The sequence below is a fragment of the Xyrauchen texanus genome, chromosome 22 (assembly GCF_025860055.1).
Source record: "Xyrauchen texanus isolate HMW12.3.18 chromosome 22, RBS_HiC_50CHRs, whole genome shotgun sequence".
NCBI classification, from domain to species: Eukaryota; Metazoa; Chordata; class Actinopteri; order Cypriniformes; family Catostomidae; genus Xyrauchen; species Xyrauchen texanus.
The window spans coordinates 5734700-5749805 of record NC_068297.1 but is presented as its reverse complement, the minus strand read 5'-3'; the positions used below and the strand labels follow the sequence as shown (position 1 = coordinate 5749805).

The window sequence follows — 15106 nt, the reverse complement described above, 5'->3', positions numbered from 1 at the left end:
TAGCTTAGCAATATGCTAACATCAGACTTCTTGAAATCGATTGCGAGTCGAATCTCCCTGGGCCCTAAATAGCATTATATATTTATGAGTATAAAAGTTTTGAGGTTATGAAAAGGTCTATTGCAGCAATGAGATGACCGGATACAAAAATGCTAATATTAGGGTATTTTTTTAGAAGTGTGAAAATTGTATTGCTTCATCTTATAGATGTACAGTATTTAAAGGAATATTCCAGGTTCAATACAAGTTCAGCTCAATAATCAGCATTTGTGGTATAATGTTGATTTCCACATCAAATATTTGTCCCTCCTTTATTTAAAATAAATAAATGAAATCATGGTTACAGGAAGGCACTTACAATGGAAGTGAATGGGGCTAGTCCATAAACGCTAAAATACAAATTGTTTCAAAATTATAGCCACAAAATGTAAACAATATGCATGTTAAAAATTTTAGTATGATTAAAATCACTTACTAACCCTATCTGTGTAAAGTTATGTCCAATATTACAATTTCATTGTCATGACAACAAAACCCTGTAATCCAGGTATTGGGTATAACTTTACACAAATAAGGTTAGTAAGCTTAAGTTTATCACCAGAAAATCATGGTAACGTGTATAATGTTCACATGCTGTGGCTATATATATATATATATATATATATATATATATATATATATATATATATATATACATTAGAAACAGTAGTGAGGTTATTCAACATTATTCTGAGGAAGAGTGGGTTGCTCAAATCGTCATTACTTATATAGTAAAAATACTGTTCATGAGAGCTTTGCAAATGTGCATTTTCTTAATTGAGCTTAACTTGTATTGAACCCAGAATATTCCTTATTCAGTGGGCAAAATTGATAATTACATCCATTATCTTATACATTTAGCACCAGTTGCAGTAATGAGAATGTATAATGTCGGAAACATGTCATAAAGGTATCCACGTTTGAACTTCCCTTGCTAATGCGTCATGGCAAAATAAGTCTTTATTTCACAATAGTGAAACACAGAACCACTAAAGAAAGTGCTGCACTAAAGAGAAATGGCTTGATGGACACCAGTTATTATTATTATAATTATTATTATTATATTCTGTTATCCAGATAGTGATTTTTGGAATGTCAAATCAGTTACGTTTTTGTACTATTGCATCTTGGGTACAAACATTTAAAATAAATGTTTGTAATATGGTCCTAATTTTTAATCTGAATGCGTTGTGGTGATACAAAATATACGAAAATAAAACATGAAATCTATTGAGTTCAAGATTTTAAATAGAATTCCATAATTATTTTTTATATAGAAATCCTCACTGCCATGGTTTCAGCTTAATTTCATGTTGCTGCATAATTAGCTTGTTCCAAATCTGTCACTGACAAGGTTCCATATCTGTTAGAATGCTGTCTCAGAAGTTAGCTTCCTTGTAAGTAGTCATCTTCTTACTAAGTAGACAGTGAGGTAGCTCACTAGGTTTTGGAGTAGACCCATAGATTATTATGCAATGGCATGCAAAAGCACTTGTTGACACATTTCATGTTTGATATATGTGATTTCAGTTCCGTCCAAACTTCATGGTGCAGGTTCTCGGCAACAAAGTCAGATTTGCTTCTCTGTCCTTGTCTTTCCAGACCACTGATGCGTATTCTGTTCGGAATGCCAAGTCGACCCTGAACAGCAGGAGCAGCTATCTCGCCCCCTCCACCACGGCCCCACCTCCTCCCACAACCCCCATTTCCATGGTAGGTTCCCATGGCAACCCCATCCTCTGCAGTGCCAGGTTTTATGAGGTTTCTCCTCTGTGCATGTTCTATCCACAACAACAGAATGGCACTAGGTACCTTTTGTATCTTGTTATTTCAGCTATGTGGGTATTCACAGACCAGCATTGTTATCTCTATTTTACACCTGGGCTTGAAAAATAAATGTGCACATTTTTTTTCTCCTTTTTGTCCGAGTCTGTAATTGCAGGCACCACTACAGATAGTGGCATCAATTGCTCAATTTGCATCAATGTGTAAGGTGGTGAATTAAGTGAATTCCCGCACTACGTATCTAACAGACCAAACTCACTCTGTTTACCAATTAACCAGTTATTTTATAAACGCCTCGCAGTTCTGCCGCCTTGCTTAAAGGAACTGTTCGCCCAAAAATGGAAATTCTGTTGTCATTTACTCACTCTAATGTCGTTCTAAACCTGTTTATCTTACTTTCTGCTATGAAACAAAACAAAATATGCGTTCAGAGTTGACTGCCTAAATGTCTCTTTTCCATACAATGAAAGTGAAGCGTGACCACAGTTGTCAAACAAGATTTCAAAGCAAGGTTTTCAGTGAATAAAGACCAAAATTTCAAATTTCAGAGTTAAAATTGTTCACAATGCTGTTGCATGACTTTAGAAGACTAGGAATAATGCACGAGTGTAAGGACTACTTATATGATTTTTTCTTTTTGGAGTCTTTTTTGGAGGTGAACCCCTGGTCACCATCCACTTTCACTGTATGGAAGAGAGCAGCACTATGCATCCTACTAAACCTCTCCTTTGGTGTTCTTAGAAAGAAACAAGTCATATGGGTTTGTAACGAAGCACCTGATTAACAGTATGGTGGTGCCTCTGATGTGACTTAACGTTTGACAAGAGCACAGGGTTGAGGTTGGAGAGTCCCTCGTCAAGCGTTTGCCCGCCTGTGTAATAGATTTATGGAGCTCTCCAACATTTATATTCAGGAGAGGATGAGAGGGAGAAACAGCAAGGACCCTCAACTGTCCATTTTTGTGCTTGCCGAGAAAGAACGTGACACGTATACTACAGGGAAAGATGCAGTAATCCGGGGCGAGATTTACACATGGCTGGTGCAGCAGGCACCTTTATTTGATCTTGAACTTTCTGATTGTTTTTGTTCCAAAATATACAATTAACATAAATGTATGAGATATTATGGTAATAAAATTACATGAGACATTAATCCTATGCTATTTTATGCAATGATCATCATTCTCTGCAATAATAATAAAAAAGAAAAATGCCTCTAAAAAAAAAAACAACACACCCTAATGGCTTTGACTAAATACTCATTGCAGCATATTTATCACATTTATTCTCTGGAGATGCTCTCGCACATGGGAGTTTGTTGTTCCATTAAAAATATACAGAGGGGTCTAAAAGTCCACATTAAAAATATGTCATTTAAAATTCAGTTTAACCTGGAAGTACAAGTTTGAAAAGTTTTAAACTAATAAATGTTATGAAATTAGTTGAATAGAATGGAAATGAATAGAGGAAACAGATGAATTGAAGAAATATGTTGAGTTCATTCCAGATTGAGTGCATGCTGTCATTAAAGCAAAATGGGAACATAACAAATATGAAGATGTTCAGAAATTCATGTACATTTGTTATTGAAATTCTCACTCAAATTGTTATGCTGGTAGTATAATTTGTGATATAAACATTTGTATTAAATTAGAAAAATGATTAAATTGTGGACTTTTGAGTCCCACTATATACAATCATTTAAATGCTTGTAACATCTCTTGATCTCCGGTTTCACAGCCCGCAGAGCCGGTTGATGCGGTTGCCGTCAGAGCTGTTCCTTTAAACAGACCGGGCATTCTAAAGAGCATCCAGCCGCCCACATCATGTATCCAAATATACTATGGAAAAACATTGTAAAACTATGTTTTTTGGACCCTACCTTGATGGTACTACCGTGATATTCTTTAAAGTACATTTCAGTTCCATTTAAAGTCAACGTGATATCAAGATTGACCCCGTTTACTCTTTTAATACACGTTTTCCTTGTCTTATTTTAAACGATTCATTGATTCACATAATTCCAAAAGAAATGCTTATCTTTGCAATCAAAGCGGTTTTACTTCTGAAACCATTTTTTATGTTGAGTGCTGATGTCATTACCTGCAGAGGCCAACTTTCATTGTCCAGTCAATTTCTGATGGATAAAATCAAGTCCCACCTTACATTTTTGTCTTGTTGAATATCCTCAATAATATTTCACATCATGGATAGAAAAAGGGGTTGTCAACTTTCTTTCATGTTGACTTTAAAAGCCATGGTATATAAAAATGGTAATCGAACATTACCTGGTATAGTGAATATCAAAGGACCATTGTATTACTATCTTATAACACAATTGATCTATGGAATAACCACAGTCATTTTTTGTATGGCATGTCTTTGTTTTCTTATCTTTGATTGCATTTATTTCTCATGATTATTAATGGTATCATGAGGATGTTGCTAGTCGCAAAGTGTACTGCTCTAGCAAATTTATTCGCACCTCTGAGAGCCCTGCTGCTTAACTCCTAGGTATTTTTTGTGAATGTTTTCATTCTTTTAAAAGTTTGGCTGTACTAGGGCGGTGAACCGGCATATGAATTTAATTGACAGCTGGCCACAGAGCACAATCCAGACAGGAAAGGACTAAGCCAAACGGAACCATCACTGTGATTGGCATCTGTCTGTGGATGCCTTTACCCAGATGCCACCTGAGGTTAACAGTTCTGGCATCACGTTAAACTCGGCACGGAATATAAAAACATTTTTATAAAAAAAGGAGAGGTTAAAATACAAAATGCTGTTCTACAAACATTTTTAAATTGTAGATTTTATGGCTGCATGAATTTCTAGCTTATTGGTTCTCAATTTAAATACTTAATCTTTCCATCACCATATTTTTCATGTGCATGAGGAAAAGTGCATGATTTCTCAACAATCAGTCCTAAATAATAATATAAAAATATAATTAGGAATTATTCACTGAAAAATACAAATTCTGTCATTTGTAACTCACCCTCATGATGTTCCACACCTGAGTGCTGTTATTTTTTACCATGTAATACTAAAGTAGAAACTTATTTAAAGAATATTTACACAGCTTCAACTTCTAATGCCATACGATAGCGTTGTGTGTGAAACAGAGGGAAATCGAAGTTGTTTTCACTGTTAATCCAGTAACAGTTCAATAGAAACTGACCACTGGTATTAAAATTAATGGGAGTAACTGGAAAGCTCAATAGCCAACTGATGTACAGCCGTGGCCAAAAGTATTGGCAGTGACATACATTTTGTGTTTCGTAAAGTTTTCTGCTTCAGTTGTTGTGGTGTTGATTCACATTGTTTCAAGTTTATTGTGCAGAGTGATCAGATGCATTTTAAATAATTGCAAAAAGATTCATTGGCAAAAAACTTTATTACAAAAACCCAAATTTCACTGTTTTTTGGCCCTGGACAAAATGATCAGCTAACATCATTTCACTAATGATATCAGCAGCACTTGGGAAAGTGTGAACGAACACTAGTAGTCAGGTGAAATCACTCTATCATTCTGATTGGATTGTAAGAGCAGACTGATTGCTATAAAAGGAGGGAAGAAGTGCTTCCAATCATTCTGTTCTTGTTAGCAATGGTTACCTCTAAAGAAAGACATGCAGCCATCAACAATTGCATCAAAACTGCCTCACATGAAAGGAAATTTCTGCAAAGAATATTGCACCTGAAAGAACCATTTAATGGATCATCAAGAACTTCAAGCAGAGAGGTTCAACTGCAGTGAAGAAGGCTTCAGGACGTCCCAGAGTGTCCAGCAAGCAGCAGGACTGTCTCCTCCTGAGGAGTCAGCTATGGAAGCGTGTCACCACCAGTGCAGAGCTTGCTCAATATTGGCAGCAGGTTGGTGTGAGTGCATCTGCACGCACAGTGAGGCAAAGATTTTGGACAATGGCCTGGTGTCAAGAAGGGAAGCAAAGAAGCCACTTCTCTCCAAGAAAAACATCAAGGACAGACTGAAACTCTGCAGGAAGTACAAGTATTGGACAGCAGAATACTGGTGCAAAGTTATTTTCTCTGATGAAGCCCCTTCTGACTGTTTGGGACATCTGGAAAATGGATAGTCCGGAGAAGAAAAGGTGAATGCTACCATGAGTCCTGTGTTGTGCCAACAGTGAAGCTTCCTGAGACCATCCTTGTGTGGGGTTACTGTTCATCCAAGGGAGTGGGCTCTCTCACAATTCTGCCCAAAATCACTGCCATGAATAAAGTATGGTTTCAAAACGTCTTGCAAGAGCAACTTCTCCCAATGACCCAGGAACAATTTGTTGATGATCCATGCATTTTCCAGCATGATGGAGCACCATGTCACAAGGCAAGAGTGATAATAAAGTGGCTCGGAGATCATTACATTGAAATTTTGGATCCGTGGCCATGCGACTCCCTGGATCTTAATCCCATAGAGAACCTGTGGTCAGTCCTCAAAAGGTGAGGGGACAAATAGAAGCCCACAAATCGTGATCAACTCCGAGCACTTATAAGGCAAGAATGGATCGCCATCAGTCAGGATTTGGCCCAGAAACTGATATCCATCATACCAGAGCGAATTGCAGAGGTTATAAAGAACAAGGGCCAACACTGTAAATATTGACTCTTTGCATATATTGAGTGTTTTTACCAATAAAAGCCTTTAAAACTTGACCAACCATTTGGAGATTTTGGTCTTCCCCATTCAAGTAGATTGGTGCTGCACTTTTACTGTATGCTGCTTTTTTACATTGAAAAGAGCTGCTCGGGAGCCTTCCAAAGATTGCAGCGGAGTGAACTGTTTTACCTTGTGTGGTGAGGAGGATGGGGTGGCCGGGCCAAGAGGATTCGCGCCTGGCGCTGAGTTCTCCAATCAGCAGGAGAGAGATAAAAGGAGGAGCCGGGGACCCCAGAGAGAAAGACGCACGCAGCAGTTTTTTGGTGTGCACAAGTGGAGGAGTTCACGTAACTCGGTCTTGTTCACGAGTGAGGGAAAGTTGGAGTGTGAGATCGACAGGCAGATCGGTGCAGCGTCTGCAGTAATGCGGTTGCTGTATCGAACCGTGGTCGTGAAGAAGCAGCTCAGCCTGAAGGCAAAGCTCTCAATATACCCATCAGTGTATGTTCCAACCCTCACCTAAGGTCATGAGCTTTCGGTAGTGACCGAAAGAATAAGATTGTGAATATAAGCATCTGAAATAAGCTTTCTTCATAGGGTGTCAGGATCACCATAAGGGATAGGGTGTGAAGCATGATGCCTCCTGGACGCCTTCCTGAGGAGGTGTTTCAGACATGTACAACTGTGGGAGGCCTAGGGGATGACCCAGAACACGCTGAAGGGATAACATCTCTGGTCTGGCCTGGCCTGTGAACCCCTCGGGATCCCCCAGGATGTGCTTGAGGATATGGCTCTGGAAAAGGACGTATGGGCTACTTTGCTTAGTCTGTTGCCACCGTGACCCGGTCCCGGATAAGCGGTCAAAGATGGATTGATGGATAGTGACTTTAGTTAATCTTAGTTGCATGTTAATCAATCTCTGCCAATGCTTTTGTCTAGCCTGTGTTCGTCCAGACTTGAAATGGTGCGTCAACGGCATTGGTGCCAAAACATGTCGGTTTGCGCATCTGTTGTAACCAAATGCAGCATCATTTTTTAATTCTGAACGTAAACACTGGATATAATATATGAGTCTCGGCAGAGAGAAAGATTATCATTGAATTTAAACATGTATTGAATGGTTTTAGAAGACTTTAAATATGTAGTGCACAAGTTGTATGGTCTACATTTAAAGTTATTTTATAGCATTTATTTGTCCTCTTTGGAACTTGAATTGCTGTTGTATGGAAAGAGCTGTATAAAGATTCTTCAAAAATGTCTACTGTGTTCCACAGAAAAAAAACAGTGTATGGCTTTGAAACTACATGATGTATGACAAATGAAATAAGAATTGTCATAATATTCTTCCTGTCACCCTCCAAAACTGATAAGGAGCACAAAATACATTTATAAATACTTTTTATGGAAATTATTTAAAAATGTAAATGTAAAAGTTAATGAATATCCCAGTCTGTCAATACATTAGCAGTTGAAGATTCAGTGTAAAGCTTATAAAAGGGCCCATAAGTATCACAAAAGTAGTCTGTGCATCATATTCCAAGTCTTCTGAAGGCATACAAAACATCCTGAAATTTAAAACGCAAATTTTTTTTCAGTGAAAGTCTTGATGCCTGTTGCAAGTTTATGAGTGCTTAAAATAATTTTTTGAAGGTTCAATAAATGTTAAGCTCAGTCAACAGCATGTGTTGTATAATGTTTATTACCATAAATATTTACTTTTACCTCTTCTTACTTTTCTGTAAAAAAAAAAAGCAAAAATCTGCGTTCCAGTGAAGCACTTACAATAGAAGTGAATGGGGCCAATCTACACATGATAAAATACTCACTGTTTCAAAATTATAGCCACAAGACATAAACAATATGTGCTTTAATCATTTTACAAGAAAGAAAGTAATATAGATTGGGAGCGGCATGAGAGTAATGTTTAATGTCTTTAAATGTTAGTGTGAAACGGAAACTGTGCTTATATATTACACTGTAAAGTTAGACCGAACCCCATTCTCAGCATGGTGTCTATGGTGGAGCACCAGGAGATTATGTCACTGTGAATTATGGAGGGTTCACGTGTGTTTGCAGCTTTTAAAGACATAGTGCTCAGAGCCAGGCAAAGGGGGGTTGGTTTTGCACTGGGGTAGAGTCTGCTTTAACAGGTCTCTCCGAGAGGGGTAACACTTTTATAGCAGGAGGTCATACTCAATCTTACCATTCTGCCTGCTCTCAATGTGACATTACCCCACATCCCTCCGACACAGAGCAGCTAATGGCTTGTGATACACCATGAGCTGTAGTCTCTGCCCATATCATGCACATTTTTAGAGAGAGAGAGACATGGCAGCGGCAGAGTGCTAAAGCAGCAGTTTAAAAACCGAAATGGAGAACGGCGCCCCAGGACTGCTGTCTGTTATATGATGCTAAAGCTGTGATAACAGAAAGAACAGCAGTGTTTTCTGGTTTTCTAAGGCTCAATACAATGCCGGCATGAGGGAGATCAAAGGAAGTGGCTTTTGATGATCAAATATTTTAAAATAAATATTAGCGGTGAGCAACATTCGTTTTTAAATAGCAGATGCATACAAAGACAAATAAAAGTCCTGGGTGGACTGAGATGCCCGCCCTAGTAGATACCACCTCTTGTCACATTTGCAAGATGTAATGACCAATTAATTAGAGATGTTATTGCAAATATTTAAAGATAAAGTCAAAATTGTGAGATGTAAAATCACAAAAACCAGAAGTTATGTTGTCATTACAAGAATAAACTCTGTCAAAGCTGCTATTATATATTATATAAAATAAAATGTACATTAATGTATAAATTATATAGTAATTTATAAAAACTACACTAATTTAAGTAAAAGCCTAATATAACATAATAATAACTATTATTATTGTTGTTGGTCTTAACAGTAATTATAATTAAATAATTATAACTATTAGTATTTAATTAATATTAATGTATAACATAATTATTAATAGCAAATAATTGTTTTATCGTTTTTATTTAAATGTTTTTTACTGTTTTAATTGTGAGTTATGACATATTATTTTATTCTATAATTGTTTTATTTTTTTCATTATTTTTTTAATGGCCAAATACTGGCTGATAAATCATATTTTATCATTATAATAAAACAATTCTACCAATTAATGCATATTGTAGAATATACATACCGTTATTTTAAATGCATAACAGTTACATGGAATGTCTCATATATTTTATTAAATTACCATAAAACAGTTTTTTTTTTTTTACTTTTTATGGCCAAGAACCCCCAAATATGATGATCACCTTGCAAGCGAACTCTTCCTGAAATTTAAAGTCAGCTGTGTATTTTTATGAATGAAAAACTCATTTAAAATATGTGAGAAAAATAAGAAAAATTTTGAGTTGTTAGATTCAATTTGGATGTTGTTAAATTTTAAAACTGTTTTACAGATAATATTTTGATAATTTCTTTTGGCTTTAGTACAATTGTCTTTTATGTCGCATTGCACTAAAGCCAAAAGAAATTATCAAAATATTATCTGTAAAATAGTTACTTTGTATTAAGTTGACTACATATGTATCATCTATCCAATATTAGAGTAATATTAAATGTAGAAATATAGAGAGAAACATTTTAAATTCATTTATATAGTTCTTTTCTCAGATTTTCGTTTAGAAATCAATAACAAATATTTTTTTTCATTAAACTAGATAGATTTGTAGTTTCTTGCTGTTAAACGTTAGGGCTGTAAATGAAATAATCACAGTTAATCTAATGATTTCTGACCAGTCTTCAGAAAGCATGAAACCATTATAATGTCAAATTCGGTAAATGTGTTAACTAGTCCAATGTTTCATTTATTTATTTCATTTATCTTTATTTGATTTCTTTTACATTTTTACACTATCACTGATATTTTTCGCAGACCCACTAGCACTCCCTGGGGGTCTCCGGACCCCAGTTTGAAAACCAACATGTTAAATGACATTGTTGTCATTTGCTTTGACGTCGTCATATGCTTTGTTTCAATCCAAAAGCTTCACCACAGCCCAACAAAGATAGGATCTCTCCGATACCTCTCAAACCCGTCTCAGTATCCAAACTCTTCAAGCAAAATGTCAGCCCCAATGTTAATTGTCTCCAAAATGGCAGCCGCAATCAGCTCTGTCTCCTAATGTCTGTGTGTGCATGAAAACACAAACGAGCTGATTGATGTGGCTGCCTCTCCCTGCTCTAATGGCTTTGATATTATCCTCTGCTGAAAGGTCGCAGGGATTGAGGTGCCAGATGCTGTTCTGCTCTCCCCCGTTCACCGGTTGAGCCTGCACCACCCGTGCCACATGGAGAGAGCTTTTCACATCGCGCTTTATGTTCGGGGCTTGATTAAATCATTAATTTGAGGATGTGACACTGCAAAACGAGTCAGAAGTTAGATTGTATTCCCACCATCCATTGTGTTGAAATCTGAATGAGGGCATGTACAGTATCGACACTAGTTACCACCCCTGGAGTCATGAGTTTGAACCCAGGGTGTGCTGAGTGACTCCAGTCAGGTCTCCTGTGCAACCAAATTGGCCCGGATGCTAGGGAGCGTAGTGTCACATGGGGTAACCTCCTCGTGGTCACGATTAGTGGTTCTCGCTCTCAATGGAGCGCGTGGTAAGTTGTGCGTTGATCGCGGAGAGTAGCTTGAGCCTCCACATGCTGGCAGTCTCCGTGCCATGTGATAAAATGCGCGGATTGACTGTCTTAGGAGCGGAGGTAACTGAGACTTGTCCTCGCCACCCGAATTGAGGTGAGTAACCCACCACCACGAGGACCTACTAAGTAGTAGGAATTGGGCATTCCAAATTGTGGAGAAAAAAATAAACGAGGGCATGTGCAAATGTGAAAGTTTAGAATCTTGTTTTGTTTTCTACTTCATTATGCATTGTGGACCCTCCTCTGAAAAGTTACACCTCACACTTGGGTAAAGGCAATATTTTCACAGTTTAAGTTTCAATGACTTTGTAATTATAAGTATACCATGTGCTGAAAAGCTCATGAAGCATATTGCATAATTCAACAGATGGCGAAGACTTTGGGTTTGACAGTGGTGAGATTTATCACTCATCTTGCTGTTTCTATCTGGTTTTATTGAAGCTTCATGCAGTCTTCACTTTTAACTGTTATGGCTCCGTTATGTTAGTAGCCAAGGCTCAGTTCAAGTTTAATTTCAGCTTCACATCATAACTCTCAAATGAAAAGGTGTTCAGATGTCTTAATATTGAGTTATGTAATTGGTGGTTGTGTCAACGGCTTTTTAAAAAGCGCTTGATGATTCTGGTAATCACATTGAGAATCATATGTTTTATTAACCTCAGAGATTATGCACTTTTATTCCTCAGAGCCCAAGTGTTTGGGTTTTGATGGCTGTCATAGTCACCATTCTTGTCCACTCCTTTCACAGATGTGAAGTAATTTCTTTGTTTTTCCTTTGCATTGTATTTAGATCTTACTGTGCTTAAACTGAACAATAGCAATGGTTTTATGTTATATAAAGTATTCTGTTACCACTGTGTCATCTATGATAGTATGGATATGCAAATCTACATATTTTCAAAATTTATGAGTTGATGGGTTTTCAGAACAATTAGTCACTCTTAAAGGATTAGTTCACTTATTATAATTACATAAAAATGATGCCATTATTTACTCCCCCTCATGTTCCAGAACTACATTTGTATCTTTCTTCTGTTGGAGCATAGATATTTTAAAGAATGTTTCAATCACAGTTGATAGTGACTCACTTTAAAGCTTCAAGAGCACCCAAATGTGTCATGAAAGTCATCCATGTGACTTGTGTATCATATCATCAAGTCTTTTAAAGGCGTACGTTCACTTTATTATGAACAGACTGAAATTGAAGTCGTCATTCACTCTCAAATCAAATCATTGATCAAATGGAGCCTAAATCAAATATGGCGACATGTCACTTATATTAAACCTCATTGGTTCTTGTGTTTCTTGTGACTTCATGTTGTGGCCTCATCTCCAATGAGGTTTATGTTAACATTAATTAAAACATCATCAGGAGAAGTTAAATAGGTTTGGAACAACATGAGGGTGAGTATATAATGACAGAATTTCCCATTTTTGGGGGCACCATTCCTTTAAGGAAGGCCAAATATTTCAGTCGAGTTAAACTCATTTCTCAACCTCACTAATCTCCACTCCCAACTCCTGACATTTGCTGATTCTGATATTTACAGGTAACGTTTTTAAAGCTATTAAGATTCAGCCTTTATCTCTTTCTGAGTCCTCCAAGAGTTTTTACATTGTTTCATTTCATGCCCTTCAGCTCTCTAATTAATTTCTTAGTTTTGTGGAGGAATATGAATAAAGGGAAGTACTAAATAGCCTTTGTGGCTCATTTTCGACTTTTTACCTCCTGAAAGCCAGAATTTACGGGATAATAATGAGATTAAAGGGGCTCGGTTGGAGGATGATGAAGAAAATGACGAGTAGTCTGAAGAGGTTAATTGCAGGTCATTCTCTGCGCTCGTATCAATCGTGCTCCATTTGGAATCACGAGTGTCTTCAAGCATCATCTGATTAGGCGAATCCATCATACGCCAGATGCTCGGCAGAGACACAGGATGCTTCAACGCTTAGTGACAGGACTGCTATGGGCAGCCTGGGCCTTTATCTCTGAGCTTCTGTTTGTGTGTCGAGAGCTGCTTGTGAGATATGTGGACAGCTGTGGATCTGTAAGTCCTTGTGTACACTATTTTTCTGTAACTTTTTGTAGAAGTCGAAGTTTGTGCTTGTGGACAAGGTTCGTTGGATATTGGGTAAAGATCAGCAGAGCTTCATTCTCTTTGTGTTCTTATTAATTTTCTCCATAGGGGAAACGATAACTCAAAAACCTTTAAAGACAGACCTACTGTGAGCTCTGAGGTTGTTAATCGATGGTACAGTGCATCCGGAAATTATTCACAGCGCTTCACTTTTTCCACATTTTGTTATGTTACAGCCTTATTCCAAAATGGATTACATTCATTATTTTCCTCAAAATTCTACAAACAATACCCCATAATGACAACGTGAAAGAAGTTTGTTTGAAATCTTTGCAAATTTATTAAAAATATAAAATGAAAAAAAAAAAAATCACATGTACATAAGTATTCACAGCCTTTTCTCAATACTTTGTTGAACCTTTGGCACCAATTACAGCCTCAAGTCTTTATGTGTATGATGCTACAAGCTTAGCATACCTATTTTTGGGCAGTTTCTCCCATTCTTCTTCCCTTCTTTGCAGGACCTCTCAAGCTCCATGAGGTTGGATGGGGAGAGTCGGTGCACAGCCATTTTCAGATCTCTCCAGAGATGTTCAATCAGGTTCAAGTCTGGGCTCTGGCTGGACCACTCCAGGACATTCACAGAGTTGTCCCGTAGCCACTCCTTTGTTAACTTGGCAGTGTGCTTAGGGTCATTGTCCTGTTGGAAGATGAACCTTCACCCCAGTCTGAGGTCCAGAGCACTCTGGAGCAGGTTTTCATCAAGGATGTCTCTGTACACTGCTGCATTCATCTTTCCCTCGATCCGGACTAGTCTCCCAGTTCCTGCCGCTGAAAATCATCCCCACAGCATGATGCTGCCACCACCATGCTTCACTGTAGGGATGGTATTGGCCAGGTTTCCTCCAGACATGACGCTTGCCATTCAGGCCAGAGTTCAATTTTTGTTTCATCAGACCAGAGTATTTTGTTTCTCATGGTCTGAGAGTCCTTCAGGTGCCTTTTGGCAAACTCTAGGCGGGCTGTCATGTGCCTTTTACTGAGGAGTGGCTTCCGTCTGGTCACTCTACCATACAGGCCTGATTGGTGGAGTGCTGCAGAGATGGTGGTTCTTCTGGAAGGTTCTGCTCTCTCCACAGAGAAACGCTTGCGCTCTGTCAGAGTGACCATCGGGTTCTTGGTCACCTCCCTGACTAAGGCCCTTCTCCCCCAATCGCTCAGTTTGGACGGGCGGCCAGCTCTAGGAAGCGTCCTGGTGGTTCCAAACTTCTTCCATTTACGGATGATGGAGGCCACTGTGCTCATTGGGACCTTCAATGCTGCAGACATTTTTCTGTACCCTTCCCCAGATCTGTACAATCCTGTCTCGGAGGTCTACAGACAATTCCTTGGACGTCATGGCTTGGTTTGTGCCCTGACATGCACTGTTAATTGTGGGACCTTATATAGACATATGTGTGCCTTTCCAAATCATGTCCAATCAACTGAATTTACCACAGGTGGACACCAATCAAGTTGTAGAAACATCTCAAGGATGATCAGTGGAAACAGGATGCACCTGAGCTCAATTTTGATTGTCATGGCAAAGGCTGTGAATACTTATGTACATGTGATTTTATTCGTTTTTTATTTGTAATAAATTTATTGCAACAGTATTGTATCGCCAAGTCCCTGCTGATTCATAATTGCACACACACACACACACACACACTAGAGAAAGCACTAATGGAGCATTTGATGGTTAGGATTGGTTAAGATGGTGTAAAGCAGTCAATGGAAAGGAGGAGGCGAGAACTCGCCAGTTCTCCGATACGCCATAGCTTGTTCCTCGGCCACTCCTCCACCCTCTAACGGACGACAGCCCCGCCTCTCCGGGCGGATCAGAGGCAGACCTCCAGG

The 15106-nt window shown here is 38.2% G+C and overlaps 1 pseudogene; it reads left to right on the top strand.

Annotated features, from left to right (window-relative positions):
• Nucleotides 1–15106, top strand: part of LOC127662303 (protein TALPID3-like) — a 108836-nt pseudogene that overhangs the window by 58090 nt on the left and 35640 nt on the right.